This window comes from Tamandua tetradactyla, chromosome 21, assembly GCF_023851605.1.
Source record: "Tamandua tetradactyla isolate mTamTet1 chromosome 21, mTamTet1.pri, whole genome shotgun sequence".
Taxonomy (NCBI): Eukaryota; Metazoa; Chordata; class Mammalia; order Pilosa; family Myrmecophagidae; genus Tamandua; species Tamandua tetradactyla.
Window position 1 is genome coordinate 12,649,526 of NC_135347.1, and position 27,653 is coordinate 12,677,178.

A 27,653-nucleotide genomic window follows, 5' to 3' on the forward strand; every position below is an offset into this window, starting at 1 on the left:
TCTGTGTCCTTTGTATCCAAGGACAGCATCACTGGTGTGGCTGAGTGCTGGACAAAAAACAATGGCCTCTTCCTACCAAAAGAGCCCTCGTTTTGGAGTTAGCAGGCCTGAGTTTGAATTTGGGGCTAGCATCTAGTGGCTGTGTGACTTCAGGAAAGGAGCACAATTTCTTTGGCTTTCTCCCCATACTGCTAACCCAGAGGTTTCCTGTGAGGTTTAGGTGGCATAAAGTATGCAGAGCTGAGTAGAGTCTGCCTCAAGAAGGATGAGTTCTCTTGCCCTTTGGTTTGGGTCCGAAGTCCAAGCTTGCAGGGTCTAGCCATACTTGTGCTGCCTCTTCATTCCTCAAGGCCCCTTAGACGCAGTCCCTGGCCCACCCCACCAACACAAGCACACACTCAGCCCCTGCCTCTGCCCACAAATGCCTCTCTGTGGTTCCCCTGCTGTTCTAGTTTGCTAGCTGCCAGAATGTAATACTCCAGAAACGAATGGCTTTTTAAAAGGGGAATTTACTAAGTTGCTAGTTTACAGTTCTAAGGCTGTGAAATTGTCCTAAATGAAAACAAGCCTATAGAAACGTCCAACCTAAGGCATCCAAGGAAAGACACCTTGGTTCAAGAAGCTGATGAAGTGCAGCGTTTCTCTCTCAGCTGGAAGGTCACATGGAGAACAAGGCGGCATCTACTAGCTTTCTCTCCAGAATTCTTGTTTCATGAAGCTCCCTGGGAGGCATTTTCCTTCTTCATCTCTAAAAGTTGCTGGCTGGTGGTGGTTCCCTTGTCCGTCTGTGGTGGTTCTGCGGCTCTCTCCTTGTTCTCAAAAGGTCACTGGCTGGTGGATTCTCTGCTTCATGGTTCTGTGGTGTTCTCTGCTTTCTCAAAACCTCCAGCATTTGACTGTGAGAATGATAGAGGAAGGAGGCCTGGGAGCACATCTGAAACCAGAAGGAAAGAGAGATGATAAAGACTGAGACAGTATAATGTAGGAATGCTTACAGTGTACAATGATAGTGACTAAATGTACAAATTAAAAAATGTTTTTATGTGAGAAAAATATTGCAGGGTGTTGAAAATAGATGGTAATTCATATTTTAAAACTTTAATTTATGTGTGAGACTAAAGAAAAAAATGTTTATTTGGTATAAAATTTATATTTTGACTAGTGTATTTCCTAATTAACTTGTATGAACAGTTTAATTGAACACCATAAGTACATGGAACCTTGAGTAGTACTGAGATTTTGTAGGTTTGTTCAGAGTGATGCCCCGATAAATCCCAGAGTGATTTAACAGTGAATAAAAGTGTTTGCACTTTAACAGTGAATAAAAAAGTGTTTGCAAAGAAAATTCAGCTTTCCCATTTGGAGAATTCCTGATATTCTCACAAGCAGTGGGGACAACCAAATCAATAGACTGAGCCCTCAATCTTGAGGTTTGTTCATCTGAAACTTAACCCTGCAAAGGATAGACTAAGCCTACTTAAAATTAGGCCTAAGAGTCACCCCCCAGAGAACCTCTTTTGTTGCTCAGTTGTGGCCTCTCTCTCAGCCAACATGACAAGCAAACTTATGCCCTCCCCCTCTCTACGTGGGACATGACTCCCATGAACTGGGACTCAGCATCAAGGGAGTGAGAAAACCTTCTCAGCCAAAAAGGGGAAGAGAGAAGTGAGACAACATAAAGTGTCAGTGGCTGAGAGATTTCAAACAGAGTTGAGAAGTTATCCTGGAGGTTATTCTTACACATTTTATAGATAACCCCTTTTTAGTTTAAGGTGCATTAGAGAGGCTAGAAGGAAGTGCCTGAAACTGTAGAGCTGGGTTCCAGGAGCCACGTTTCTTTTTTTTTTTTTTTTGCTTATTTTTTTTTTATTAATTAAAGAAAAAAAGAAATTAACACAGCATTTAGAAAGCATTCCATTCTACATATGCAATCGGAGCCACGTTTCTTAAATATGAATGTATAATGATATAGCTTTTGCAATGTGACTGTGTGATTGCAAACCTTGTGTCTGATGTTCCTTTTATCTACTGTGTTGACAGATGAGTAAAAAATACAGATTAAAAATAAAATAAATAATAAGGGGAACAAATGTGAAAATGAATTGAGTAGATTGAAATACTAGTGAACAATGAAAGGGAGTGGTAAGGGGTGTAGAAAAAAATAGGAAAAAAAAAAGTACATGTGAATATATAGGTATCATTTAGGCCTTACCTAAGCAATGCCTGGATTATAGAAATGCAAATATGGAATTGATGGAATCAGAATCTTCAAGCAATTTACATATATTGAAAATACAATTTTGTAATAAATTTGATTTTAAATAATCACTTTTAAAAAAATCTCCAGCTTTCTCAAAAATATTTCCTGTAAACTAATCAAGATCCACCTGGAATGGGTGGAGACAAGTCTCTGCCTAATCAAGTTTAATACCCACACTTGATTGAGTCACGTCTCCATGGAGATAACCCAATTAAAGCTTCCAACATGTGGTACAGAATGGAGATGAGAAGAAATGGCTGCCTTTACAAAATGGGACTAGGATTAAAACATGGCTTTTCTAGGGTACATGCATCCTTTTAAACCAGCACACCTGTGTTCCGCAGCAATGATGCCACCGAACTGAGCTCCAGTGGATAGCCCTGATAGCTTTTCCCCTCTTCATCCCATCCCGTGTGACCCAGCAGCAGCTAACTAGGAATTAGGAAGAGAATATCTCCCGGGCAGCAGCAAAAATGTCAGAGCAATAATCTTTTTCTACAAGATGGACACGAGAGAAAAAGAGTAACATGCTGCTTTTCAGGAAGTCTCAAACATCAAACCACTCGGAGACCCAATATGGACTTCAGATCTGCCAGGCAATGACTCAGATTCAATAGGAAAGAAAGCTGAAAGGATAAATCTGCAAAGAAATGCAAGATGGCTTTTCTGATGAGCAAAAAATCCTGTGGCTCTGGCGCACTTGTTTTCTGTTTTTGCATGTCCACTCCCAGGGGCCAAGGGGGAAGACACATACTAACCTGTAGAAAAGATTTCTGCATTGGGCAAAATATGGTCCTAAATCACCCTCAGGCTCTACCATGTGTTACTTGCATTAAATTGACTGGACAGAGCACACTCCCATTTGTGGTTTCGGCTAGAACATCTATCCATATCCTTAACTTACTCTCATGCTCACAGAAGAGTTTTACCAAACTTCCTGTGAAGGCTGCCACTGTTTCAGTGCCATGGCTGATGCAAACAAGCCCCATGACAGCAGTGAGCAATTGTGTCTTGTCTAGGATCTGATCTCCTCTTTCTGCCCCAATGCCTGGCACCTAGTAGGTGCTCAGTAAGTGTTTATGAAATTGATCCAGACTCCTCTGGCTAGTGGATCTGATGTGAGTCTAACAGTTCCAAGAAAAGAGACATCACAGGTAGAGATTTTTAGCTCTGTTCCATGGGGATTCGAACCCCAGGATGACAGAGCTGTGTACAGGAAAGTAAGCAGATATAAAGGATTGCTAAAGAACAAGGAATGGAGAAGAGAACCGAGCTACTAGAGTATTCATTTATTTAGATAAGGAGAAATGCTTGAAAGCCCTATATGGGGACTTAAAAAACAAAAAGAAATAGTCATGCTTCAGACAGTGGGTTGTGAATTCTTTTCACGCAGTTGACTTTCAAAAGGGGGAAGAAGGAACACTGACTTTGAGAATTTCCAGTAGAATTACTTATTAATCCAGCCTATCAATCCAGCCTATCCTGGCCCTTCCAATCTAGCTGCTCACAACAAAGAACAGCTGCTGGCCACTTCAATACTGCCCAACACGCCATCTCCTGGGTCCTGAGAGAAAGCAGCACCCTGATACATAATGTGGCAGCCAACCCTACCCTGCTGGATATATAGCAAAGCTTCCCAACTGGCCCTCCACTTCAGTTTCTGATTTGGGCTCTAATTCTCTGATGAACAGAAATCAGCTTGGGTTCCTCCTTCATCCTTAGAATAACTGGCATTAGGACATGAGTTTGACAACAAATAGCAGAATGTGTTACAAGATGATTCTCTCTAACTAGAAACTGTAAGGTGGAATACCTTTGTTCTTTCTTTTTTTTTCAGTCTAAAACCATTGATTTATCATTATATTTCATGCATTTGCATTTTATATTCTGTAAGGAATATATGGTGAAGCTACAAACCAAAAAAAATACTGTAGTGCTGGTATATATGTTTACACATGCCATTATCCTCACTGGAGATCTTGATTTCTTCATGTGGCTTCAGTCTGTTGTCTTTTGTTCTTTTATTTCAACCTGTAGAACTCTCCATAGCATCTCTTAAGTGTCTGTCTACTGGTGATGGACTCCCTCAGGGTTTTTGTGTTTTTTTTTTTTATGGTTATGTCTTAATCTCTCCCTCTTTTTTTTTTTTTTTTTTTTCCCATAGGTAGGCACTGGGAATCAAACCTGGGTTTCCTGCATGGCAGGTGAGAACTCTGCCTGCTGAGCCACCATGGCCTGCCCTCTCCTTCACTTTTTTTTTTTAAAAATAATGTTTAAAATTTTAATTAAAAAAAGGATATTGATACTATAATGTTAAAAGCCACATGAAAACAACAATGGATTTTCTCTGGTGTAGAGAAATATTTCGTGAAAGGAAGATTTGATTGATGCAGCCAGCTTCATTGTTGTGTTATTTTAAGAAATTACACAGCCACACCAACCTTCAGCAGTCACCACCCCGATGTGCAAGTAGCCATCAACATTGAGGCAAGACCATCCACCAGCCAAAAGATTGTGACTTCTTGAAGGCTCAGATGATGGTTAGCTTTTTTTTTTTTTTTTTTAAGTTTTCAAATTGTTTATTCCTCTCCTTCACTTTTGAAAGACGTTTTTACTGGATATAGAATTCTTGGTTGGAATTTTTTTCTGTCAGCCCTTTGATTATCTCATCCCACTTCCTTCTTGCCGCCATGGTTTCAGATGAGAAATTACCATTTAACCTTACTGAGATGCCCCTGAACATGACACAGTGCTCCTCGTGGCTTTCAGAATTTTCTCTTCCTCTATGGCATTTGACAATTTGATTATGATATGCCACAGTTTGGGTCTATTTGGGTTTATCCTATTTGGAGCTCATTAAGAATCTTGGGTGTGTGTATCTATCTTTCATTAAATTTGAGAGGCTTTCAGACATTATTTCTTTGAATATTCTCTTTGCCCTTTTCTCTCTTTCTCCTCCTTTTGGGAGACCCACAATCATATATTGATATGATTGACAGTGTCCCATAGGTTCTTCAGGCTCTGCCCACTTTTTGTCCATCTTTCTTTTTACTGCTTCTTAGACTGGATAATTTCAATTTTCTTATCTTTAAGTTCACTGATACTTTCTTCTGTCAGCGCCAATCTGCTATTGGCCTTCTGTAGGGAATTTTTAATTTCTGTTATTGTGCTCTTCATCTCTGTTTGGTTCCTTTTCATAATTTCCTCATTATATTGGTATTTTTCTTTGTGTTCTATTGTTTTCCTGATTTCATTTAGGCGTTTTTCCATGTGTTCCTTTAGCCTTTTGAATATATTTAGGACCACTTTTTAAAAGTCTTTTTCTGCTATACCCATGGCCTGGTTGTCCTCACTGATGGGTTCTAATGTTTTAGTCTTCTTTTTTTTGCCTGGCCCATTGTTTCCTATGTCTTTGTATGTTCTGTAACAATTTTTTGAAACCTGAATATTTTCATATATTAATGTGTTATCACTGGAATGTAGACTCTTAGGTGCCTGTTCCTTAGGCTTGCATCCAGTTAGTAGTATGTCAGAGCTTTCTTTGAATGCCAGGAGATGCTCAGGGGAAATCTTTTTCATGATGGTAGCAAAATTAACAGTAAACTTTGGAAACTTCACTCAAGAAAGGCTGATGCTGTCTGAAACACCTCTGTCAACTGGGAAGGCACATGGCTGGCATTTGCTGGTCTCCTACCCCTGGGCTCCATCACTTTCAGCCTCTGTTCCTCTGGGGGTTCCTCACTTGGCTTCTCAGGGCTGGGGTTTCATCTCCTGGCTTTCTCTGGCTCTCTCCAGGTTCTGGCTTGCTTAGCATCTCATGGAAAGGCCCATGGAGACATCTGCTGGGTTCTGCATTTCCAAACATCTGGGTCTCATGTTGGCTCTGTCGGCTCTGTCACTTCTGTTCACCAAGCATCTGTATCTGGTCTTTGTTCTTAAAAGCTACTGAGTAATTACCACTCCAATTTGGCAGGAGAAGGCAAAGGGCAGTGATGAGGATAAAACACCTAGGCCACAAAGCTAAGATGTGGATATCATGTCTCAGCAATAAGCTCTACAAGAAAAGTCCCTGTCGAATGTCCAAATGAGCAAGTAATGCAGAGTGAGTAGCTGCTACCAGGAGGATTGAAACCTGATTTATGTCACACTTACTTCCACGCTGCATTTTCTAAATGTGACTAACTTTCTAACAACTATGATATAGATCAGGGCTGGTTTTAGTTTCTAAGCAGTGAGTGAACATGAATGTCCAGTAATATTCAAAGAACTAACAATTCATAAGTACAAATAAATGCTTTCTGACTAACTTAAGCCATTTTGCTTAATCTCTTTATGGTTTTTAATGCAACATCTCAGAAAATCTTATATTTTTAAATCCAGGCCTCTTATTTCATAATAGCTATTTACAAATAAATTGTGGCTTCAGTATCAAAAGTTGTGTGCAACACACAAAGTTTCCTTTAGCCTGCCTCTTTTGCCCTCATGAAATACAGGTAGCAAAAACACAAAACAAAAAATAAACAGAACTGGACCTCTGATCAACTCTAATACATTGTTCGAATGCTTTGACCCATCCTGATCAAGCGAGCCTCAGCTGCCTCCATTCTCCTGGCTCTGATTCTAACTTAAACAGAATCCTCAGCACTGCCTTGCCCCACTGCCTCCATAATATATTTGGAAAAACAAAAATGACATGGCTTAGGTAAAAAGGTAAAAGTTTTGGAAGGGAAGGAACAGGGCAGGTCCTCGGGGCTAATGGAACAAAGGACTTAAATGCCACCAAACGTTTCTCCATTTCCTTCTCTGCTCCCTTCTTCCTTCACATTGTTGGAAATTGACTGTTAGCCACTCCATAACTCACATCCTTTAACCAAAGAGGGATTGATCTTTTATACCAGCAGTTCAAAAAACCCTAGGGAAGGATGCTGATTGGCCTGACTTTGCTCACATGCTCATCTCCATCATTGCTGGACATTATGATTGACAGCTGCAACAAAAGCATATAGAAGAGTGGGGTATAAGTTCCCTCAAGAAGAAGGGAGATATTCCAAAATGAAAATAAGGATGATTATGGACAAAAAAAAAATACATTGCTATACCTTCCTTGACCTCATTCTGGTAACTCTAGATATGCTGCTTCAGATTGCTTTCCATTCTTCCTACTCTGCTAGGTGGCATTCTCACTGTATTGTCCCAGGCTCTAGAGAAGGACTTTATTAAGTCTCTACTTCATTATATGTGTGTGTGTGTGTTAGGAGACAGTCCAAGTGTGGTCTGCTGCCTTTCCCTGGGAACCACAAATAAACCCTGTCCTCAGTACTAAATGTGTTGTCTGGGGTCCTAGGAGAAGATACTAAACGTGAACTGATTTCTTTCTTGGGAATGCCTGGAGATAAAACTCATCCACTGACAGGAAGTGGTCTGCTGGCATCTTCCTCCCCCCTTTGCCCAAGCATTCCTAACCATTCGCTGGAGACTGCTTTGTTAGATATGCGTGTTTTATGGGACTTGTCTCCCCCAGATCCTGCTACTATATCTGTCCTGGTAGGGAGGGAGCAAGGTCCTTTGCCTGCTGCTGACCATCTTCTTGTGTCAGCCAAAGATCAAGACCTGCTAGCCATGGGGGACTGATGCCCACTATGAAGCTGACCCCGCTTTGTCTCTTCTCTATGTGAGTAAATGTTGTTCCATCCAGTGCTTGTGTCTTTCTTAGCGATCCCATACCTGTATTGGAATGGGTTGACAACTTTTTGCTATCCTTCATGTAGTAGGATTCCTCCTGTGGGGGTGGTGGCAGGTGTCTTTCCCCTGACAATGTGCACACACACACACAATTGTATTTTAATACTGTGCTATAAAAACCCCACAAGATATTATTATTATTTATTAAAATATAGTTCATTTAGAGCTACATACATATTTCCTACTTTAGTTGCTCTTAATTCCTTTTTATATCTCTTGCCTTTCATCTGGGGCTATCTTTCTGCCTAACATGCATTCTTTAACATTTTCTTTGGAATGAGTCTAATGGTGGTAAAATCTGTGCATTTTTTGTTTTGGCTCTGGATTTTATGTTTTTTCTTATTTATTCTTTATTCTTGACAAATACCTTACCTTGACAAGTATAAATATCTTGTTTTGGTAGATTTTTTCCTTATAACGCATTGGCCATATCATTCTACTGCTCAGTAGCTTCCACTGTGGCTGCTGAAGTGTCAGCTGTCAGTCTAATTTCTGCTCCTTTGATGGCAATCTTTTTTCTTTTCCTGCTTTTAAGATTGTCTCTGGAAAATTCTCAACTAATCTCTTCAAATGTGCCTGTGCTCCATTCTCTACCTCCTCTTTTAAGACTCATATAAAGGTTATTTTAGGTCTTCTTACTCTATCATTCATTTTCCTCACCCTTTCTTTGTATTTTTCTTCTTCTTTTGTTGGCGGAATTTTTCTGTGCTGTGTTTTAGATAATTTCTTTGAACTATTTTTCAATTTACAAATTCTCTCTTCAGCTGGGTTGAATTGCTAAATTAATGGTTACTAAATTCTTAATTTAACTTATACCATTGTTAGTTTTAGAAGTTCTGTTTGGTTCTTTTAAATTACTATTATATAACTTTTTATAGTTTCCCATTTTCTGAAGTTTAGCCTGACCTTTATACCAAGCTTAGCAGTTTATATAGCCTGTACTTAATAATTCCAATCTTTTAAATCTCTTATGTTATAATGTCTGTGAAATGGTTCTTGTTCAACATGTCTTATTTTCTTTTATGTCTGATTATCTTAGAATGCATGCTTGTCTTTGAAAATAAAATGTTTTTAGCAATAACATGTAGCCCAGGTGAAGTTGCCTTCCTCCAGAGAGGATTTTTTTTGTTTGCTCTTGCTGGGAACCTAGACTCATCACTAGTCTTGGACTACCTTAATTCAGCTTCAGGACTTGAAGTTCACTGGATAACCCAGGTGATATTAACCTGGGTGGTAAGTCTGAGAAAAAAATCATAATTTTAAAACAACTGAGCAAAGACTGATTTGCTTTCAGTTCACCTTTACCCTGATGATGAAGCTATTCAGAATATCAGTTTAATATATATATGAAATTATATGGAGAATGAATATCAGACTCTCACTGTGAGCTGCAAAACCCTGGGGTTTGATTTCTTCGCCCTCTCCCTCATAAACTGCACCAAAACTAAAGCTCAGTTTTACAGTTGTTTCTTATCATCACATGTCCTCAGGGTAAAGGTGGCTTTGAGTGAAGAATTTATCTATTCCTAGATTTTGGCCTGGCAATCCCTCCTTATCTAATGCTTAAAGCACTCCTTGGTATTTTATGATTGTGATTTTTATATCTCACCCAGCAAAAAAACTTTTATATTTTATCCAGAAAAAGTATTTCCTCTGCCATAAAATTTGGCCTAAGTTTCCTAGGTTGCCATTTAAGGAGTTATTATACTATATGTTAATAGAAAATATCAAACCATCATAAAATTATAACAAGAAATTTAAAATTGTCTGAAATACCATCATTAGAGATATTCAATATTAAAATAATAGTAAACGTCTTTTCAGCACTCTTTCTATGTATGCATTCACACATAAATTATTCTACATAAGTGAAAATCTTTATTACTAGCTATTATGTAACTTTTGTTCAATGTGAGCACTTTCATGCTAATAATATAGACAGACATCATAATTTATAATGTTTATATAATAATAAATATAACAATTATTGAGTGCTTCCTATGTGCTTGGACTTTCAATGTATCAACTCCTTTAATCATTGCAACAACTTTCAGAAATACATTTTATAGATTGTGAAGTTACTTTATAGATTTTATAGATTGTATAACATTTTATAGATTAGAAAATGTAGGCAAAGAGACATTAAGTAATGTGATCAAAATCACACAAGTAGTAAGTGGTTTGGTCAGATTTAAACCCAGACAGAGTGACTCCAAATCCTGCGCTTATAAGAACTACACAATACATAATGTTCTATTTTATGGATGTACTTAATTGATTAAACCACATCTCCTGCTGAATTAAATTATTCACAGTGTTGTTTTTTTTCTTGGCTATTACATGAAAATAACTTTAAAAAAAATCCCTTGCCATACATAGTTGTGCCCTTGTTTATTGATGTCCTAGAGAAAATTCCTACAAAGACAATTGCCAAGACAAGATGTACATTTAAAATTTTAAATTCTGATACAAATTTCAAACTGCAATCTAGAAAGGTTTACCAATTCACAGACTTTCCACTGATTTATAAAAATGCCCATCCATTAACACCCTTTTTAGCACTAAGTTTTGTCAAAATTTTTATTCTCTGATGCTCTGAGAAAATGATATCTCATATTATTTGTGCTTCATTTCAAACTGTGTTTATTGAACTGTTACTGTCTAATGAGCTATCTGAATTTCCATTTGTTGCATTTCTTCTGTTCAGCTTTGGCTTTGACTCTTTCTTTTTTCTCTTCATCAGTTTCTCTTCATCTGTTTGTCTGAGTTCAGCTTTTTGGTTATGTCTTGTTTCAGAACATAAAGCAGTTTCAGGATTCAGAAACATTCAGTGTCTCTCCTAAACCATGTTTTCTGGTTGTCACCTGAGTCACTAAGATACTAATTTCAGAGTTGCTGTTCTTTCCTCTCTTTATGCTCCAGAATCTGCTCATTTCTCTCCTTTCTAGTGAATGAGTCTTCTCATAAAGAAATTCCTTGATTGGCAGCATCGCTGCAGTTTTCTTCCAAACCTGTCTGTGGTATCGGGGAGTCCTAGCATGGTCTGCCTCTTTTCCCTGGGACCCGCAGATGCATCTTGTGCTCAGAACCAGCTGTACCAGCCCAGTGGGTTAAAACATAAACCCGCAGTAGATGAGGGGACTGCAGCTACCTTCCTTCCCCTATTGTCCTGAGCATATAAACATCCACTGGAGACAGTCTGACCTGGAGGGCATAACTTTACACTATCCAACTCCAATTCTGTCCTCGGTGGAGAGGGAGTGGGGCTCCACCACCGCAGTGGCGCACAAACATAGCAGAGGGCTGCTGTATGTGGAACCCTCCCTGCTTCAGCCACGGGTTGAGACCCGCTGGCTATGGAGAACCAACCACAACTACATCTGACCTTGTTCTGTCTCTTCTCTAGGTGAGTGAAATGCCTTTCCATCAGGGCCCGTGTCTTGCTTTTGCCCCTGTACTGGAGTGGGCTGACAGCTCTTTAGGTGTCTCTCCTTCTGACTGATGCTATCTTCTACAATCTTCTACTTAGGGTGTGTGAGCTTTCACATCTTTTACACTATTGCAGGTGATTCACATGGATCATCTAAGAGAAGTGGAATGATCGCAGGACTTCAGTTTAGCAAGTGAAATAGAATTTCTAAGATAACACTAATTTCTTCCTCTCTCTCTCCCTTCCTTTCTTCTTTCTTTCCCTCCTTTCTTCTTTCTTTGGCATTTTCTGAAATACCCCAAAGGCAATACACAGCCCCCAGCAACAATTCTTAAAATCCCACTCCCTCTCTTCTACTTCTCTCACATATCCTCCCTCCTTTGAATTTCTCTTTCAAACTCTCTCCACAATTCCTCCCTAAAGCTTGCTGATACTTCTCCCTGTCCCCCTTCTCCCCAGTCTACTTCACTGAAGTCCAAAGAATAGCCATGGAAACGGCAGAGCCTCCCTTGGAGAGGAAAAAGCGATCAGTCGAAACTGAAAACCCAGATCCCCCTTCTAGAGAAAATGGAAATGCTGAAAATACTTATTGCTAATAACTTTTGTCCCATCAGAAGCACAACTGCATGGTGTTTTAACGTGAGTTCAAGTTTTTCGGATATCTTTCCTTCTGACATACTGATGGAAATGATTTATCATGTGCAGGGAAATCCTGCTATGGGAGGGGAGTGATCCTGGGCAATGGAATAACCGGGTTGTGATTTCTTGTCCAGGGGAGGAGAGGAGAGAGCTGGGGCGGACGTCAGGCTGTAGCAGACACTATACCTGTCATCATAGATGTTACAATGAGCCCATGCCATAGAACTGGAGAACTTTCTCATTAGAGGTGAGAAAAAGGTATTAAACATTCCCGAGCTTTCCAGGTCCTCAATTCTGTTCTTTGGAACACTAGATCATAAGATATTTAGAAAGGGGGAAGGCAGAAGAGAGAGAAAAACTATGGGTTAAACAGTTAAACAAATTTCCATACTATAGGATTACTTAGAAACATTAAGGTGATATTAATTCAGTCTCCAAGAGGAAGAGACAGTGAAATTTAACTTTAACTTATTTAAGCGCAGGACTCTGTGGAACATCTACTTTCCACCACATAATTTGGTTAAGAGAGGATATAGCATATTATTTTTATTGTGGTAGCACACATATAAAGTAAAATTTGCCATTTTAACCCTTTTCAAATGTACAACCCAGTAGCATTAATTACATTTACAATGCTATACTGCAATCACTACCATCTGTTACCAACACTTTTTTAATCACCCCAAACAGAAACTCTGTACCAATTAAGCAATAACTCTCATTGCCTTCCCCTCCAAGCACCTGGTAATCTATAATCTACTTTCTGTCCCTATGAAACATGGAATGTATTTTTTATTCATTTTTATGCATCAGAGGTTTTATAGATCCAGATGTTTTATTCAGTAACAATGTACAATGCGATGGGCAAAAGAATGTACAATATGATGCAAGGTATTTCTTTTATATGTAAGATGTTGTAAAGCATTAAGGATTTCATTTTTTTCTAAATGCCTTTTAAGTGGACTTAAATAATAGAAAATTTGTAAAATACAGGTAATTATCAAAAGATATAGAAATTTGGTAATATTGAATCACTACCAAGAGATAATCCTCTTAAGACCTGGTGTTTGTTTTTCTGTGTTTTGCATGTGTTAAGATATTGCATGGCATCTCATTCCATGTCAGCACATAAAGGATGTCCACATATATTTTATCAGCTGCTTGGCATTTCTTTGTATAAAGTGTAGTACCACTTTTAAAACCAATCCTCTGCTGACAGACATTTGTGCTATTACAAACAAACAGAAATACCCTGCATGACATTTCACATATGTGCAAGAATATCTAGGTCATGTTCTTAGAAATAGAGTTGTTGCTTCACAAGGTATGTGCAGTCGATAACCTTGCTAGATATTAACAAAATGCTCCTTGGAGACGGAGTCTACTCTATATTCAAAACAACAATAATACGGAGGTCCTGTTTCCCCATATTCTTACCTTGTTTGTAAATGATTAACAACCTGCTTTCAGGAGGGAAAAAGCCTTGATTTGTTCATTTGCCAATTTCCATGATATAAATACTTTCACAATAGCTGATTTCATGGTACTAACATGAAGTCACTCTAGGGGATGTGGAAAGAGATGTCCACAATCAGCCCTTATCAGCTGGCTCCAGCACAATATTGTCCTAACTAATCTGCAGAGTATGTTTAGCAAACATTTCAATTTTCATCAATCTAACAGGTACAAAATGATATTGTGCATTAGACTAAGCATCCTTTCATATATTTAAGAACACTTAATTTCCTTCTCTAGGAACTGTTTTATTTTTTTTAATTGCTTTGTTCATTTTTCTGTGGGTTGGGGACCTTTACTATTTTATTTGTAGAAGCATTGTATAAAATAAAAAGATTAACTGTTTCTTATATGATTGGAATAGCCAATGATCTCCTTGGTTTATTTGTATTTTGACTTGATATATGCTGGTTTTTGCCATGAGGAGTTCTTTTTCTTACCTTTGTATAGTTGTATTTATATTTCTTTTCTTTGTACTCTTCATGTTATGTGTTATAGTAGGTTTTCTCAACTCTAAGATTAAAAACAAAATAGTTCTAACAATGTTTTTTTCTACTTTTAGAATTTTGTTTTTTACATCTAAAATCTTTTAAACATTTCTTTTCCTCTCTGTGTTTCATTTTGGTGGTACGTTCTCTCAGTGTCAATTAGGTCAAGTTAGTAGATAGTGTTGCACAAGTCTCCTATAAACTTACTGATACTTATTGAATTTTGTCTACTGATTCTGTCCACTGAAATTTTCATCCATGTCTTTGGATTTGTCTTTTTCTCTTCTCATTTCTTTCTGTTTTAGCTTTACATTTTTGCCTCTCTGTAAGGTGTATTTACATATACAGGATTGTTATTTCTCTTTGATATTTTGACCCCCTTACCATTATGTAGTGTCCCTTTTCATTCTTGGAAAAATTCCTTGTTTTGAGGTATACCCTGTCTTACATTAATATTGCCACTCTAGTTTTCTTTAATTAGGATTTATATATATATATATATTTTCCAGCATTTTACTTTTAACCTATCTCTGTCTTTATATTTAAAGTGAGTTTCTTGTAAACTGTTACAAAGTTATTGTTTTTAACCCTGAAAATCACTGTCTTTTAATTGGTTTGTGTCCTAGTTTACTAGCTGCTGGAATGCAATATACCAGAAATGGAATGGCTTTTTTAACTTTTCAATTTTTTTTTTTTGCATGGGCAGGCACCGGGAATCGAACCCAGGTCTCCAGCATGGCAGGTGAGAATTCTTCTTGCTGAGCCACCATGGCCTGCTCCGGAATGGTTTTTTTAAAAGGGGAATTTAATAAGTTGCAAGTTTACAGTTCTAAGGCTGTGAAGTTGTCCAAATTAAAATAAGCCAATAGAAATGTCCAATCTAAGGCATCCAGAGAAAGATGCTTTGGTACAAGAAGGCCAGTGACATTCAGCATTTCTCTCTAAGCTGGAAGGGCACATGGTGAACATGGCAGCATCTGCTAGCTTTCTCTCCAGGTCTCTTGCTTCATGAGCTTCCCGGGAGGCATCTTCCTTCTTCATCTCCAAAGGTAGCTGGCTAGTGGACTCTCTAGTTCTCTCATCCTTCTGTTGTGGTTTTGAGGCTTTTTCCTCATTCTCAGAATGGACTCTCTCTGAAATGTCTCCTCTTTTATAGGATTCTAGTAAACTAATCAAGACCCATGTAGAATGGGTGGAGACACATCTTCCTCTAATCAAGTTTAATACCCACTATTGATTGAGCCATATCTTCGTGGAGATAACCTAACCAAATTTCCAACCTATAGTCCTGAATAGGGATTAGAAGAAACTGTTGCTCTCATGAGACTGATTAGAATTGAAACATGACTTTCCCATGGCAAATAAATCCTTTCAAACCAGCACAGTATGTTTAGACCATTTATATTTAATGTAATTATAAACAAAATTGGGTTTATTTCTACTATATTCCTGTTTGTGATCTATTAATGAATGCTCTTTGTTTCTTTGTCCACAATCTTTACCTGGCTTCACTGGATTGAGTATTTTTCTAGTATTCTATTTTATCTCTGTTATAATCTAAAGCTTACTAGCTATACCTCATTTATTCTTATGTTTTGCCATATATATCTCTAAATTATTAAAGTCTACCTTCCCATAATAGTGTACAAATTTACATATAGTTAAACAAACTTACGATGTTATTCTTCCATTTCCTTCTTTCCATTCTTTGTGCTATTGTTGCCATAGGTTTTACTACTACATATATTCTAACCCCAACAGAGCATTGTTATTGTTTTATTTTAAACACTCAGTTACATTTACAAGACAGCAAAAATTAGAAAAAATATTAATTTTATATTTATCCACATCTTTATCATTTTTAGTGCTTTTCATTAGCATATGTGTGTGTGCATGTGTGCACACGTAGTTTCAAATTTCAAATTACGAACTATCTACTTCAGTCTGAAGAGTTTCCTTTAACATTTCCTTACAGTGCAGATCAGGTAGTAATGAATTCTTTTAGCTTTTGTTTTTCTAAAAGTTCTTTATTTTGCCCTCACTTTCCAAAGATATTTTCTTTACATGTAGAATTCTAGGTTGACAGCTTTTCCATCCTGTACTTTAAAGATTCGAGTGTGTTCTTGAGAAGTCTTCTGTCATATTGATATTTATTTCTCTATAGGCAGTGTGTATTTTTTACTCTGGATGCTTTTCAAAAAAAGATTTTTCTTTTTATCACTGATTTTCACCAATTTGATTATGATATGCTCTGATATATATTTTGTTATGCTTCCTTTGCTTGAGCTTCTTGGACCTACAGGTTTTAAGTTTTTGTCAAATTTGGACATTTTTTAGCTATTACTTCTTCATATATTTTTTCTGCCCCTCCTCATTTCCTCTCCTTCTGGAATTCCAATTACACATATGTTTGACCACTTAATTTTGTTCCAGAGTTCATTGATAGAGAGTTCATTTATTCAGTCTATTTTCTCTCTCTCATTCATTTTGGATAGTTTATTTTTCTATCACTTCAAGTTCACTGTACTTTCCTTTTGCAGTATCTAATCTGCTGTTAAATCCACTCAATGTATTTGTATATTTTTCATTGCTCAAATTTCTATTTAATTCTTCCTTGTGTCATCCATTTCTCTCCTCATTAAGTTCATGTTTTTATTTAATTCCTCATACAAACAGACTGTATTTGTAAGATCTATTTTTCCACTATCCCTGTCGCTTCTGGGTTAGTTTGGATTGATGGATTTTTTCCCCAGTAATGACTGTGTTTTCCTTATTCTTTGTATGTATAGCAAATTTTTGTTGATTATCTGGACATTGTAAATTTTGCATTCTTAACTGCTTGATTTTGTTGTATTCCTTTAAGTAGCTTGAAACCTTTTCTGGGAGGCAGGCTATTTTCAGATTAATTTGATCCTTTTCAGGTGTTTGTTTTTTTAAAAAAACAACTCATTTTAACACGGCCTTGAGTAGCCCTTGTTTTAGGGCTAGATTGCCTTACTTCTATGGGTTGGCCTTTCTACCTCTCTTATGAATGTCCGTAAATTTGATAATGTCTCTGCACTCTGGCTGTACAGTAGTCAAATGATTTCAAGTCCTGGGAGAGTTCTGAGAATTGCTTATCCTACAGTTTTCCAGAAATTCTTTTACTTGGAAATTTCTCTTGCCAACTTTGTGGATAACTTCCATTTCTGTGCTCATTATTTTCATGTTTTTCTTTAATTCCTTGAACAAAAAAAGCATATACAGATTAGTAACCAATCAAAGACTCAAGGGACCCTTATGACATGTCTATGGTGGTTAATACTTTATTTCTCATTTCTATGGTATTTAATACTTTATTGTTAGAAGCAGAAGTAGCATTATCAGTGTTTAGTTGGGAAATGGAGAGATGTGGAGATGTTGTACCAGGTCCTTGCCCTTAACTTCTTATACCCCCAAAACTCAAGGAACCAAAAGTTATTTTTAACAAATGTTCTCCAAAATATGTATATCTTAATGGTTTAGATGCTATTCCTAGAAATAATTATTCAGGACCATATTTAAGTTGTTTTTTATATATCTAACAAAATTTCAGTTCTCTGGGTTCTTGCTTGATATGAAGCAGGGAATATATGGTGAAGGAGGTTAATACCTGGGCAGAACATATGGTCCAGCTTTATAAAGTTAAATAAAATCCATTATTCCCTCCATAATTTTGTGAATAGGGCATAGATTTTAACTTCTATAATGTAGTTGAGCCATTTCCCACCACCCTGTGCCACTGTAAAAACTTAGGCATAACAAAAGAGCATTGCCCATTCTCTCTCCTTGTCTGCTATCACTCTGAACAGATGCTCAGAGAGGATATGCTATTACAAAAACCTCTGAACATATCTTCAAATGTCCCCTGGTTTATCTGACCCTTCTTCTGCCAACAACCTATCACCCCACTTCTCTTCAACCTGTGAACATCTGTAGCAGGGGCGTATCAGGATTATGGGAAGATAATTCACTGCTTGAGGGACTTCAGCAGAAATTCTCACAGCTATTTTATCTAACAAATGGCACGCATTTGAATTCTGATAGCACACTCAGTTCTGATCTCCTTTCCACTGAGATAGAGAAATTAGCAAAACAGTATGTTATGAGATAAAATAGTAGAATGGAAATAGATTGTACCTAATCGCTTTAAATGTTGGTATCTGCAGAGCTGGAAAAATCACTTGGCCAAATTCCATGGTAAAAATCTGCTAATTTTGAGGGGATTAAGTCAACTGAAAAATTTTGGTTAAGCAGATAATGGAAATAACCATTCTGACAGTTCAACCACTCTAGGGAAAGAAACTTAATTTTTAAGTCTCTGACAGTATTTGTAAGTAGAGTGTTTGTTATTTTTTAAGCTACACAATTGGGACTGTTTCTTCTGATAGAATTTACATTTCTATAATCTCTGCATGCTGGTAGTGCTAATATTTCATGCAGATACAAATATATAGCTTAATTATTACAATCTGGAACCCAATAGCTAGTAATCACTCCTAAAATTTACTCGTCAAAAAAATTTATGTGTCTTATTGGATCTGGATATTTATTTTTCCCATTTTCAACACAGTGGCAGAACTCTGAGAATAGTGGCCTGTGGGGTCAATTTCAAGCTATCGGAAACACAAAATCTTCCCAATTCTCTTGTGTACAACTTTATGCATGGTTGGCAATAGCTGGAGAGATATAAGGTTGGCAGGTGGAAACGAAGAAACAAAGACATATCTCATGGAGCACATGATTAGACTCTTCTCTTAGCCACTGCTGGTCCCTCACATGCAGAAAAGCTATTGATGAGGGGTCAGAAACTCCTCTGAGGTAGAGATTTCTGTTTCACTTTACTCTCGTGTCTGCAGTGCCCAATACACTACCGGACATAGAGCAGGTGCTTAACACGGGCCTAATGCACGAGCAGTGACAGAACCTTGGGGAGCCCCCTTTGTGGAATGTTCCTTTCCTTTTCCCTGCAGAAGCAGTGGCAAACAGAGGCAAATAAGCCCACTTGGGGCTCAGCCCACAGCTCCCCTAAAACACATCTTCCCTGAGGGATTCATCCTTAACCTTGCTGGCCAAGATGTGAGCTCTGACTGTTTTTACCTGTCCTCATAGCTTGGTTGAGTATTATGATATTCCCGGCAGAGTTAATAGCATGTGATAACTAGGGAGAGATGCGATTACATAGCATGTTTGAAGAACTATGGACTATTCTTGGAAAACTCAGGGCTACGTGTTATGGAAAATGAAGACAGAGATATAGACCCTGGACCTATGGCCTTGGCACACTCTCAGCCTTCTACCCTTTGAAATACTCTTCCCATGCCCTGCCTTTCCATGGTTAATTTATACTCATCTTTCAAGTCTCAGCCCAAATGTGTCTTCTTTAAAGAGGTCTTCCCTTATCCCACCCCATCCATGTTCCCCCTGTTAGTCCATCCTGTGCACTCTCCTTTTTGTTTTCTTTGCTACAAGTCTTTTCTCACTGTAACTACAGTTAGATATAGATTGCTAGATGAATAAATATAGATAATAGATTGAGAGATACAGAGATAGCTAGGAAATAGAGAGATAGAAGAGAGCCTGATATTGTGTTCATGCATGTTTGCATTCCCAGCACATAACACAGGTATGGAGCATAGAAAGCATTCAATAAATGTTTATAGAATAAATGGATGAGTCTGTGCACAGCTAAAGAGTATCAGAGCTGGTATTAAGGGAGGTAGGTGGGTAAGGAAAGTAGGTAGATAAGAAGAGTCATAAGGTGCAAAACACTTTCCAAAAGTCATCACATATGGGCCTTACAACACCTTTGTGAAAAGGCGAACTGATAACACATTTTAGAGAGTGTTTAGGATCTGGATAGGTCATCTCAGCATCAAATTGCGTTCCAACTCAATTACTGATTTCATGTTTGGACGTGGAAATTCCAAAATAGTGGAGTGAGAGCTCCATAAATCTGGCCTTCCATAAAAGCAGCAAAAACTCTGGCAAATATGTCGAATTCAACATTTTCAGAACTCTCAAAATTAACCAAAGGCTTGCAGCAATCTGAGGAGCATATAATCAAGCACAATGGAATTTTGGCAAGAACAGCAGGATTTGTGGCATTGTAAGTTAACCTACTCCTATGTCCCTGTTCCCTGCTCTGAGGCTGCCCTGAGAACCAGCAGGTTTGCAACCACTAGGGTGGGGAAGACCAAGTGTGGAGCACCTCAGAAAGTCCCATCCCGGGGAAGATGGCAGAACAGGATAGATCGAGTTCAGCCCTGCTCTAAGGAACACCTAGAGAAGGGACACAGGGCAACTGAGATGGCAATTCCAGAGTGTAACTGACCTGGGAGAGTCTTTTGCATCACAAGGAAGGCCCTGGTTGCAAAACCTGAGGAACTGAGAAGCAGAGAACTGGAGACCACCCGGCTGGGGCAAAAAGCCTAACATGGAAGCTTGGAGCCCCAGGAGTGCAAGGACAGGGAGACGGGGACCAGGAAGTAAGCCAAGCCATGTTCCTTGAATGCATGACCTTCACCAGTGCAGCCCTGTGACCTGCAACTCAGCTCACACCCATGCATCTGAACCCCTTTACCCACCCCTACTTCCATGCACCCAGTGCCCCTGCCCTGCCAATCCCTCATGGGCGTACCTGCCCCACACCTCCATCCCAAGTGCAGCCCAACCTACCTCTCTACCCCTCCTGAGCACTACCTCCCCTCCCTGCTCCCTGCAGGCTGTCACCAGTGTGTAATAGCTGCGGGTGCTCACCTCCATACCCAGGCTTCACAGCCCCCAGCCCATACTGTCACACAGCACCCCACCCCTGCCAGCTCTGTGCCCAGTACATCAGTTTATGACACTCTTAGACCCATGCATATGCACAGCCTCCAGTCATGCCCCCCAGCTCTGGGAAAGTGCTGACCTGGGCCGGATCACACCAGCCCATGCAGACGTAATGCCCACCCACTGCCCTACCTTTGCACATGTGTACAAAGGGCCCTGTGCCCTAGACCAGTGCACACAAAGGCCATGCCCCCCAGACCTGTGCACATACATAGTCATATCCTCCTCCACCGCTAGGTGCCCACATTCACAGGCACCAGCATAACACCCCCCCTGCACTTATTTATACCTGTGCTGTAACACATCACCTCACTGTTGTGCCTGGCCGTGGGGCAGTCTGCATCCTGCTATATATCCATCCCACAAATACAAGGCTTTAGACTACTGAAGGAAATCAACTTCTAAAGGAAATCAACTTCTAAAGTAAATCAATCAAGAAATTTACAAAACAGAAGATCACTAAGCATATCACAACACAGACAGATATAGCCCAGCCTAACAATCAAATTAAAACACCAGAGGAGACACATACGTTGGAACAACTGATCAAAGATGTTCATATAACCTACAAGATAAAATTAATGGAATGGCTAATGACATAAAGGAGATCAAGAAGACAATAGAAGTACATAAAGAGGAATTTGAAAGAATAAATAGAAAAATAGACGATACCACAGAGGTTAAAGAGTCTGTTGACCAAATAAAAACATACTAGAAAAACACAACAGCAGATTTGAAGAGGCAGAAGAAAGAATAAGTGAACTAGAGGACAGGATAACTGATTTTGGATACTTAAAACAGCAAATGGTAAAAAAGATGGAAAAATGTGAATTGGATCTCAGGGAAATGATGGACAAAACAAAGTGCACAAATATAAGATTCATTAATGTCCCAGAAGGAGAAGAGAGGAGTAAAGGGCTAAGAAGAGTAGTTGAGGATATAATGTTGGAAAACTTCCCAACCCTTATAAAGAACATAAATATATAAATCAAAGAACCTCAACGAACTCCAAACAGAATAAATCCAAATAGTCCTTCCCAAAGGCACATACTAATCAGTCAGTCAAATGTTGAAGAGAGGCAGAAAATTCTGAAAGTGGCAAGAGAAGAACAATCTACAACATACAAAGGAAACCACGTAAGATTGGGATCAGACTACTCAACTGGCACTATGGAGGCAAGAAGGCAGAAGGATATTTAAAATCCTGAAAGAGAAAGACTTCCAGCCAAGAATTCTGTACCCAGCCAAATTGTCCTTCAAAACTAAAGGAGAGATTAACATTTTCACAGACAAACAAATCCTGAAAGAATTTTTCAACAAGAGATCAGCTCTACAAGAAATACTAAAGGGAGTTCTGCCAGTTGAAAGCTAAAAGACAGGAGAGGGAGGGCTGTAGGAGGGCACAGAATTGAAGAGTACCAATAAGGGTAACTTAAAGGATAAAAAGAGAAAGAAGAAAAGAATATATAGATCTGACAAATAAAATAAAAAAAGATAAGATGGTGGATTCAAGAAATGCCTTTTCAGTAATAACTTCGAATGTTAATGGACTAAACTTACCAATTAAAGGGTAAAGATTGGCAGAATGGATTAATAAATATAATGCAGTTATGTGTTGCTTACAAGAGACTCATCTTAGACACAAGGATACAAATAGATTGGAAGTGAAAGGATGGAAAAAGATGTTCCATGCAAGCCATAACCAAAAGAAAGCAAGAGTAGCAATGCTAATATCAGACAAAATAGACTTTAAATGTAAAGACATCATAACAGACAAAGAAGGACACTCTATATTAATTAGAGGGAAAACACACCAAGAAGAAATAACAATCATAAATGTTTATGCTCTCAATCAAGGAGCTCCAAAGTACATGAGCCATACATTGACAAAACTGAAGGGAGTGATAAATCTTTCAACAATAATAGTACCACCACTACACCACTCGCCCCTATAGATAGAACAACTAGACAGAAGATCAACAAGGATATAGAGAAGTTAAACAACTTGATAAATGAATTAGATCTAACAGACATATATAGGTCATTACACCCCAAAACACCAGGATATAGATATATTCTTCTCTAGTGTTCATGGAACATTCTTCAGGATAGATCAGATGCTGGGGCACAAAACAGGTTTGCATAAATTTAAAAACACTGAAATTATTCAAAGCACTTTCTCTGATAACAATGGAATGAAGCTGGATCTCAATGACCACCAAAGAACAAGTACATTCACAAATATATGGAGATTAAATAACACAATCTTAAACAACCAGTAGGTCAAAGAAGAAATTGCTAGAGAAGTCAGTAGCTACCGGGAGATGAATGAAAATGAGAATATAACATATCAGAACTTATGGGATGTGGCAAGGGTTGTGTTGAGAGGGAAATTTATTGCCTTAAATGCCTATATTAAAAAACAAGAAAGATGGTGGGCCATGGTAGCTCAGCAGGCAGAATTCTCGCCTGCCATGCTGGAGACCTGGATTCAGTTTCCAGAGCCTGCCCATGACAAAACAAACAAACAAAACAAAACAAACAAACAAAAAACAAGAAAGAGCAAAAATTGAGGACTTAACTGCTCATGTGGCGGAACTTGAGAAAGAACAGCAAACTAACCCCAAAGCAGATAGAAGAAGAGAAATAACAAAGATTAAAGCAGAGTTAAATGAATTGAAGAACAAAGGACAATAGAAAGAATCAATAAGACCAAAAGTTGGTTCTCTGAGAAAATCAATAAAACTGATGGGCCACTAGCAAGACTGACGAAGAGAAAAAGAGAGAAAATGCAAATAAATAAAGTCAGAAATGAGAAGGGTGTATTATCACAGACCCTGAAGAAATAAAAGAAATCATAAGAGGACACTATGAACAACTATATGCCAACAAACTAGACAACTTAGATGAAATGTACAAATTCCTGGAAACACACAAACAAGCTACACTGACTCAAATAGAAGATCTCAGCAAACCAATCACAAGTAAAGAGATTCAATCAGTCATCAAAAAGCTTTCTACAAAGAAAAGCCCAGGGCCAAATGACTTCACAGGAGAATTTTATCAAACATTCCAAAAAGAACTAATACCAATCATGCTCAAACTTTTCCAAAAAAATTGAGGAAAAAGGAGCACTACCTGACTCATTTTATAATATTATTTAAATACCAAAACCAGGTAAAGATGTTATAAGAAAGGAAAACTACAGGCCAACTCCCTAATGAACTTAGATGCAAAAATTCTCAACAAAATATTAGCAAATCGAATCCAACATCACATTAAAAGAATTATATACCAACCAAGTGGGGTTTATAACAGGAATGCAAGGATCGTTCAACACAAGAAAATCAATTAATGTAATACAGCACATTAACAAATTGAAAGGGAAAAATCACATGATCATCCAATTGATGCTGAAAAAGCATTCAGCAAAACTCAATATCTTTTTCTGATAAAAACATTTCAAAAGATGGGAATCAAAGGTAACTTCCTCAATATGATAAAGGGTATATATGAAAAACCAATAGCCAGCATCATACTCAATGGAGACAGACTGAAAGCTGTTTCCCCTAAGATCAGGAATGAGACAAGGATGCCCATTATCACCACTATTATTCAACATTGTGCTAGAAGTTCTAGCTAGAGCAATTAGGCAGGACAAAGAAATAAAAGGCATCCAAATTGGAAAGGAAGAAGTAAAACTTTCATTATTTGTAGATGACATGATACAATAATTGGAAGTTCCTGAGAAATCTTCAGCAAAGATACTCGAGCTAATAAAAAAATTCAGTAAGGTGGCAGGATTTAAAATTAATGTGCAAAAATCAGTAACATTTCTATACACAAACAATGACCTAACTGAGGAGTCAGTTAAGGAAAAAATTCCATTCAAAATAGCAACTAAAAGAATTAAGTACTTAGGAATGAATTTAACTAGGGATGTAAAGGACTGGTACACAAAAAACTACATAACACTGCTAAAAGAAATCAAAGATGATCTAAATAGGTGGAAAGACAGTCCCTGCTCATGGATAGGTTAAATAAGGTGTCAATTCTACCCAAAATTCATCTACAGATTCAACACAGTACATCTACATGGGAGAAGTGGATATCAATAGCTAAAAGAATGAAAGAGGACCCTTACCTTACACTCTATACAAAAATTAGCTCAAAGTGGATTAAACACCTAAATAAAGAATTAGAACCAGAAAGCTTCTAGAAAAAAATGTAGGGAAATATCTTTAAGACCTAATAATAGGAGGTAGTTTCCTAAACTTTACACCCAAAGCTCAAGCAACAAAAGAATAAATAGATAAATGGAACTCCTCAAAATCAAATGCTTTCACAGAATAAATTTACGAAATATGTAACAACGTGGATGGACCTTAAGGACATTATGCTGTGTGAGATTAACCAGAAACAAGAGGACAAATACTGTATGGTCTCACTGATATGAACTGACATTAGTGAATGAACTTGGAGAATTTCAGTTGGTAACAGATACCATCAGGAGATAGAAATAGGGTAGATATTGGGTAATTGGAGCTGAAGGGATACAGATTGTGCAACAGGACTGATTGTAAAAATTCAGAAATGGATAGCACAATACTACCTAACTGTAATACAATAATATTAGAACACTGAATGAAGCTGAATGTGAGAATGATAGAGGGAGGAGGCCTGGGGCCACAAATGAAATCAGAAGGAAAGATAGACAATAAAGACTGAGATGGTATAATCTAGGAATGCCTAGAATGTATAATGATAGTGACTAAATGTACAAATTTAAAAATGATTTTGCATGAGGAAGAACAAAAGAATGTCAATACTGCAGGGTGTTGAAAATGGATGGTAATTAATATTTTAAAACTTTAACTTATGTGTGAGACTAAAGAAAAAAATGTTTATTTGGTACAAAATTTATATTTTGACTAGCGCATTTCCTATTATAATTATGTGGACAGCTTAATTGAACACCATAGTACATGGAACCTTGAGCAGGGCATGAGATTTTGTAGGTTTGTCCAGAGTAATGCTCCGATAAATCCCAGAGTGATTTGAACAGTGAATAAAAAAGTATTTGCAAAGTCCCCTTGAGAGAATGGTGAGAAAGGGGGAAAATTCAACTTACCCAAGTGGAAAATTCTTGATATTCTCACAAGCAGTAGGGACAACTGAACCAATAGGCTGAGCCCCCAATCTTGGGGTTGTACATATGAAACTTAACCCCACAAAGAATAGGCTAAGCCTACTTAAAATTAGGCCTTAGAGTCACTGCCAAGAGAACCTCTTTTGTCGCTCAGATGTGGCCTCTCTCTCTCAGCCAACAGGACAAGCAAACTCACTGCCCTCCCCCTCTCTATGTGGGACATGACTCCCAGGGGTGTAGACCTTCCTGGCGATGTGTGACAGAAATCCTAGAATGAGTTGGGACTCAGCATCAAGGGATTGAGAAAACCTTCTCAACCAAAAGGGGAAGAGCCAAATGAGACAAAATAAAGTGTCAATGGCTGAGAGATTCCAAACAGAGTCGAGAGGTTAGCCTGGAGGTTATTCTTACACATTAAATAGATATCACCTTTTTAGTTAGGGTGTAATGGAGAGGCTGGAGGGAACTGCCTGAAAATGTAGAGCTGTGATCCAGGAGCCATGTTTCTTGAAGATGACTGTATAATGATATAGCTTTCACAGGGTGACTGTGTGATTGTGAAAACCTTCTGTCTTGATGCTTCTTTTATCTACCTTATCGACAGACAAGTAAAACATATGGATTAAAAATAAATAAATAATAGGGGGAACAAAAGTTAAAATAAATTTAGTAGATTTAAATGCTAGTGATCAATGAAAGGGAGGGGTAAGGTGTATGGTATGCATGATTTTTTTTTGTTTTCTTTTTATTTCTTTTTCTGAATTGATGCGAATGTTCTAAGAAATGATCATGATGAATATACAACTATGTGATAATATTGTGAGTTATTGATTATATATCAAGAATGGAATAATAATGTAGTAAGAATGTTGGTGTTTGTGTGTTGTTATGTTTAATAAATGAATGAATGAATGAATAAATAAATAAATAAATAAATAAATAAAATGCTTCTGCACCTCAAAAGACTTTGTCAAGAAGGTGAAGAGGCAGCCAATTCAATGGGAAAAAATATTTGGAAATCAACATATTGGACAAAGGTTTCATATCCTGTATACATAAAGAAATCATACAGCTCAACAACAAAAGAACAAACAACCCAATTATAAAATGGGCTAAAGATATGAAAAGGCATTTTTCTGAAGAGCAAATACAGATGGCACAAAAGCACATGAAGAGATGTTCATTTTCATTGACTATAAGGGAAATGCAGATCAAGACTACAATGAGATACCACCTCATGCCTGTAAGAATGTCTGCTATTAAATAAACAGGGAACTACAAATGCTGGAGAGGATGTGGAGAAACTGGGACACTTGTGAACTGCTGGTTGGAATGTATAATGGTGCAGCCACTATAGAAGATAGTTTGGCAGTTCCTTAGGAAACTAAATATCGAGTTGCCCTATGACCCAGCAATAGCATTACTTGGTATATACCCAGAAGAGCTGAAAACAATTACACAAACAGACATTTGCACACTAATGTTCATAACAGAATTATTCACAATCGCCAAAAGATGGAAACAACCCAAATACCCATCACCCAACAAGTGGATTAACAAAATTTGGTATATAAATAT

General features: G+C 37.9%; 1 long non-coding RNA gene across 1 annotated transcript in view; it reads right to left on the bottom strand.

The window, feature by feature from the left end:
* Nucleotides 1-466: 466 nt before the first annotated feature.
* LOC143665462 (uncharacterized) overlaps nucleotides 467-27,653 on the bottom strand; it is a 31,706-nt gene continuing 4,519 nt past the window's right edge. Inside the window, exons 2-3 of the long non-coding RNA XR_013166979.1 lie at nucleotides 12,258-17,296; nucleotides 467-934 (exon numbers count right to left, since the gene is read on the bottom strand). This is a non-coding gene — a long non-coding RNA (uncharacterized LOC143665462). The remainder of the gene's footprint in view (nucleotides 935-12,257; nucleotides 17,297-27,653) is intronic.